Source organism: Notamacropus eugenii, chromosome 5 (assembly GCF_028372415.1).
Source record: "Notamacropus eugenii isolate mMacEug1 chromosome 5, mMacEug1.pri_v2, whole genome shotgun sequence".
NCBI lineage: Eukaryota > Metazoa > Chordata > Mammalia > Diprotodontia > Macropodidae > Notamacropus > Notamacropus eugenii.
This window is the reverse complement of record NC_092876.1, coordinates 199,002,148-199,008,372: the sequence shown is the minus strand read 5'-3', so window position 1 is coordinate 199,008,372 and position 6,225 is coordinate 199,002,148. Positions and strand designations below refer to the sequence as shown.

Here is a 6,225-nt window from a genome sequence, read left to right as displayed (position 1 = left end):
GCTGTATAATAACCTGGATAATCTTGGGCAAGGGCTCACTTAATGGCTCTCTGCCTGAGTTTCTTCACATGTAAAATAAGAGAGTTGGATTAGATGGTCTTCAAAGTGCCTTCCAATTTTAGAGCTATGATCCTGTTGGGATTTGTCATATCCTTTCCACATAGACAAAACTCACCAGAGAAGTGCTGCTCCATGGAGGAGGCAGGCTTGCTGCCAGTGCCTCTTTTACCATATTAAATTCTATTTCACAGTCAATAAGCAGAGTTCAGCAAATTACCTATAAGAAGGATTTATATACTGATACTACCTTCTGATCACTCTGTTTCCTTAGCCTAGAAATTTCCCCAAGTGAATTCAATGGTGAAAATCACTTCCTGGCACTACTGGGGCAAATGGTATTAACTAGATCTTGTTTCATAGTGGAGTCATAGAAAAATATTAGAAAGGAAATACAATATAATATTCCACGATGATTTTGGTAAATTTCTACCTCAATATCTTAAGAAATGAAATTTTATCAGAGAAGGCTTAAAGTTACTAAGAAGAAAGATATTGGTCATAGGCAAACTGACCATTAGTTATTCAGAGTATTACATATCAGCCAATGATTTTAGTCCAACTTTGCTATTCTGGCCAAGCTTGATATGAATGTTAATTTTCTAAAAAAATTATTATTTAAAATATGTATTTATTTTTGTTAAATATTTTTCAATTACATGTTTAAAAAGTTTTAACAATCATTTTTGACAATAGTAAGTTCCAAAATATCTCCTTTCCTCTCACCCTTCCCCCCTCCTTGAGAAGGCAAGCAATTTGACATTGATTATTCATGTGAAGCATATTTCCATATTAGCCATGTTGCAGAAGAAAACACAAGCAAAAAACCCCAAGAAAATAAAAGCATAAAAAGTATGCTTGAATGTACATTCAGAGTTCATCACTTCCGTTTCTGGAGGTGGACAGCATTTTCCATCACAGATCCTTTGGAACTATCTTGGATGACCTGGACCAGAGTAGCTGTCTTTCACAGTTGATCATCATACAATTTTGCTGTTACTATGTACAATGTTCTCCTGGTTCTGCTCACTTCCCTTTGCATCAGTTCATATAAGTCTTCCCAGGTTTTTCTGAAACATGCTTCTCTTCATTTCTTGTAGCACAATTGTATTCCCACACAATCATATACCATAGCTTGTTCGGACATTCTTCAATTGATGGGCATTATCTCAGTTCCCAATCCTTAGCCAACACAAAAAGAGCTGCCATTAATATTTTGGTACATAGAGGTCCTTTTCCCTTTTCCTTGATCTCTCTGGGATATAGATGTAATAGTGGAATTGCTGAATAAAAGGGTACGTACAGTTTTATAGCCCTTTGGGCATAGCTCCAAAATGCTTTTCAGAATGGCTGGACCAATTCACAACTTCACCAATAGTGCAATTATGTCCCAATTTTTCCATATTCCCTTGAGCATATGATATAACAGTGAACTGCTAATGAATGAGATTTGCTCTTCATCTAGGAAAAACAAAAGTGACAAGGTGTTTCTGTCAAAAAAAAAAAGTATCATTGAAGATGGTGGAGCACACATTTGAAGACGTACACCTCACCAGGCATTTAGAACATGGGCATAATACACGAGACAGTAATCTGTTTGGCTTAGTAATGAACCTCACCATTCTCCATTCTGATTTCCCCCATGTTTTTAATTTGTCAATTCATCTCAATGACTTTACAATTTTCAACTTTTCCACAGTAAGAAGATATTAATGTTGAAAATTATATATTGACATCCAGTAAGAAGAGAGTATTTAATAATTTAACTTCTTTATGCTCCAGTTGCTCTACTAAATTACTTAAAAGATGAAATAGCAATAAATACAACTAACACCATAGGGGTAGATGTCAGTATCTGGATCTTATTTTACAGTGGAGTCACAGAAAAATATTTGAGGAGGAAATACAGTAGCTTGTCTCACAGTGATTCTGGTAAATAATTCCCTCAATGCCTTGAGAAATCAGATTTTCTTAAGGATGCTTGAAGACCTTTAACCCCAACAGTAAAACTGGTCATGTGCAAATTGACCATTTTACTTTGTAGGATTGTAAGTCACACCAAGGCACATTTTATATTTGTACATTTTGGAGAGATGTTGAGAATCATATATTCATAGTTATCAATATGAAATCTATATCTCATATCCATGAAGCTTCTCATAATTCATGTGGAAGTGCTGCCTGAGCAAAGCTCTAGGAAGCTGCTGATAATCATGAATTTTACAGGTAATGTGCAGATTAAGAAGTCATTTGTCCTATCCCCCTACTTCTGGATAGGACCACACCTCGATTGCTCCAGATACCTGAGACCTTATCCTATCACCTGCCTTGAGGGTAGGTGATCAATAACAACTCCTCAGTAACTATTTAGGTAATGACTTTTGCTGCCAAGAAAGTTTTCCTTGGGTCTGATCTCTACATTATTCCAGTCTCAGTATACAGGCTCAGAATGAGCCTGATTTAAGCAGCAGAGCATCTAGCATTCTCTCTTGAGTCTATACTCATCATTCTCCCTGAACCCAAAAGTGAATTTTCCTGGAGGCAGAGTCATCCGTTGCTCCAGTCACAAATTTGATCAAAGCCAAACAGGAGCATTTAAGGCAAATGCTCCGCACGGTCCTATAACAACAGCAGCAACACAGCTGAGTCCTACTGAGAACATTTCCTGTTACTGTCTCCCCATGTTCCTATGACAGATACACACAGATCCAGTTTGTCAAACAGGGTTCCTATAATAAACATTGTCAATCCTGGCTATTCCAAGAGCTCACCAAGGATGTGAGAATGGGAACAAAACCAAATTAGGGAATTTGTGGATACTCAAGATTTAGTTATCTCCTAAATATCAGAGATATCTTCCAGTTCATAGCTAAGCAGATATCAAAACGTGAATTGCCTTGGACAAATTCACATGGCTAGTGGCTGAGCTAGGGCTCAAATCCCCAGGCATTATTCTCTGACTTCCAACTGAGCATCTTCTGTGTTCAGATATTTTGAAGAAAATATCAGCCTTTATGACTGTGTATGCCTGTATACAAAAAGAAGTGTCTAACTCTTTTGGTTTCCAAAAATAGCCTTCGGTTGTAAATTAATTCACTGATGTTTTGTTTCCTCTCCTGTTTGAGCTCTAGAAAGGATAACACTAAGGGATGTGAGAACTTGCCCAATTATCTTAATAAATGATGACTTTCCAAGTCTTGTTGTACATTTGATCTTAGCCCTACTCTGTGTAGGTAGAATTAACCATAACTGAAATGCTTGACTTAGTTAATGAACTTAAGCTGTAAGATATACTGTCCAGTGGCAACATGTTATTTTTAGACTACACAAAATAACATTATGTCTGAGAAAAGTCTGAGTAGGTTTTCTCCATTGGCCCCTTGAATATGACTACAGGACAATCTGCTCAAGAAAGGATGATGCATGCTACAACCATCTTCTCAAGTAGTAAGGCATGAGATGCTTCACAGATATTACCTGATTTCTTCTTTCCACAACCCTGTAAGTACTGATATTATTATTCCCATTTTGCAGATGAAGAAACTGAGGCTTGGATATGTGAAGTGATTCACAATGATCATGCAGTCAAGTCTCAGTGTCAGGATTTGAACTCAGTTTCTCCTGATTTCAAAACCAGAACCCTTTCCATGTGTACCACACTTCCTCCTCAGCATAGATTCCTAGGCCAAGTGGCATAAAATGTACTCAGGGCACAAGCAAATTCAGTTGGGGATGGGTAGAATCCACGAGGAGAGATAATGAACCTTGGAACACACTGCCCCAAGAAGACAGAGGCCTTGGACCCCAAGAAAGGATTGTTGGGGAGGCTACCAAAGGAGAAAAGCAGCAAGGCTGGAGTTCCCTGGCAATCAGTTTCTGGGTCTAATTATTCTTCCTAACTAGGTTTTAAGCTCAGTTTTTTCTTCCTCTTAATACATTAGTCATGCTGTCAACATCCCTAAATTTTACCCTCTAACTTGTGGGTGGTGAGCTCTAAATTTAGGCACCTGGACAAAATCCCTACTAGATCCATCTAAGTTCTTCTTCTCAGTGTTATGAGCAATGTGAGATGCCCATAGTGACCATTTGATCCTCTTAGTAACAGCCCAATCATTTCTGGATCCAAAATGTTCACCTGCTGGGTAGATTCTTGCAGTTGTATGTAAATGTGTTTATAAGATCTGCAATACTAAACCTCATATTTCTAAACAGGAGGGTTCCTGGTGCCACTCACTACATTTTTTGTGGGATCAGTCATTGATGGAGGAGGCGCTAAGAATTTACTTTCCCCAGTTTCCAACTATAGATGGCAGTTAGTTCCAAGAAACAAACTAGCCCATAGCCTAACTCTTATATGCAGGGTCTAAGAAACGGCTATCAAAAGTGCTTCCTCCCACTGCAGTATTTCCACATGCTTCTGTGGGAACAGGCACCAGCAAGGATGGTATGCTCCAAAGCAGAAGTTTTCAAAGTGAGGTTTAGCCATCCCTAAGGGCTCCCAAGGTCAAAGCTATTTTGACAAAAATAGTAAGGTTTTACTTTCTAGGGAGTCCAGGGAGACACTGGAGTCACAAAGAAAGTAATGAGATAATATCTGCCCTGAAAAGGCTTTCATTCTATCCAGGAGAAAATGTATATCTATAAAGGTATATGAACATATACCCCAGAAGATACAAAGTAATATTAGGGGGAACACATATCTGGGGAGATCAGAGAACACATCATGTAAGAAGAGGTTGCGTTTGAACTAAGCTTTTGAGGCAAGGATTTTAAGAAGGGAAAGTGAGGAAAAAATACATTCTAGGCACCAGGATGGCCCAGTGCAAAGATTCACAGACAGGAGATGGAGGACAGACTGGTTGAACCTCAGTGCGCAAAGTGTATAGGAGTGTATGTATAATTAATAAGACAGGGAAGGTAGGTTTGAGCCAGGGCACAAAGACTTTAAGTGGCAAACAGAGAAAATGGTATTTGATCCTAAAGCTAATAGGAAGCTGTTGGACCTATAGGGAAATGGCATGATCCAATCTGAACATGAGGAATATTATTGTAGAGGCTGTGGGACTGGTTTAGAGAGAAAAGACGTGAGGAAACGTTGAGTTGGGAGATACCTACAGGGCAACAGTCATTTTGAAATGGTCAGTGATGCAAGTCTAGATCACATAGGCAGCTTTATTAGAGGGCTGGACTAAGGTCAAGAAGGTCTGACTTCAGTTTCAGCCTCAGACACTTACTAGCTCTGTGACCCTGAGCAAGTCATTTAACTTCTCTGTGCCTTGGTTTCCTTATCTGTAAATGAGAATATGATAAAGTTCTTACGTCTCAGGGTTGTTGAGAAGATCAAATCAAATGATATTTGTAAGGCACCCTGTAAACCTTAAAGTGCTATATAAATGTTTGTGGTTATTATTATAGTTCAGGAGAGGGACTAGGATTGAAAAGCACATTCTTTTTTGTGTAGCATCATGTTGATGACTCTAAATGCCAGCTACTGTTATGTTGTACAAATTTCTTCTGAATCTTGTGCTGCTCTTGACTTGGCCCTGAATTCTACATAAAGTTCTCCTTCCTTCTATACTCCACTGAGCCAGGCGCACAAATTGATTTTTAGATCTTTGATTTGACAGGATGGTAAATGAGCTTGTTGACTAGATGAGCTAGATGAGGTAGATGAGCTAGTTTTCTGACTCAATGTGGCAAGAAACATCAGTGAAGTCTTATGGTGTAGAAAGAACACTGGATTTGGGGTCCATGTATCCAAGTTCACAAACCATCTCTGATACTTACCACTTCTGTGCCCATGGGCAACAGACTTAAAACTCTCTGGGACTAAGTTTCCTCATCTGAAAAAGCCATAGGTTGGATCTCCAAAGTTCCTTGCAACTCTAAAGCCTATGATATTCTATGTCTACACTCCAACTCCATAAATTAACACATAAATTCTCCTGCTAAAATTTTAGGTAACTGCTACTTTACCATAGGCCAAAGGTTTTACTCTTGCCTTGGCCACAAACTAAGTTCATCTCCAAAGAGAAAGAAGGTAGCTAAGAGCATGCTGTCTGACAATTATGTGTCATAAAGCTATTTTGCATGCATGCCCTGGTGACTGGAAACAAAAGCATTCCAGCACATGGCATGAGTGTGTCGGGGCTGCCAAGAGATCATGCA

At 38.8% G+C, this 6,225-nt stretch overlaps 1 long non-coding RNA gene across 1 annotated transcript in view; it reads right to left on the bottom strand.

Annotated features, from left to right (window-relative positions):
* Nucleotides 1-668: 668 nt before the first annotated feature.
* The window catches only part of LOC140505647 (uncharacterized), a 25,345-nt gene continuing 19,788 nt past the window's right edge, over nucleotides 669-6,225 (bottom strand). The window contains exon 4 of the long non-coding RNA XR_011967588.1: nucleotides 669-1,518. This is a non-coding gene — a long non-coding RNA (uncharacterized lncRNA). The remainder of the gene's footprint in view (nucleotides 1,519-6,225) is intronic.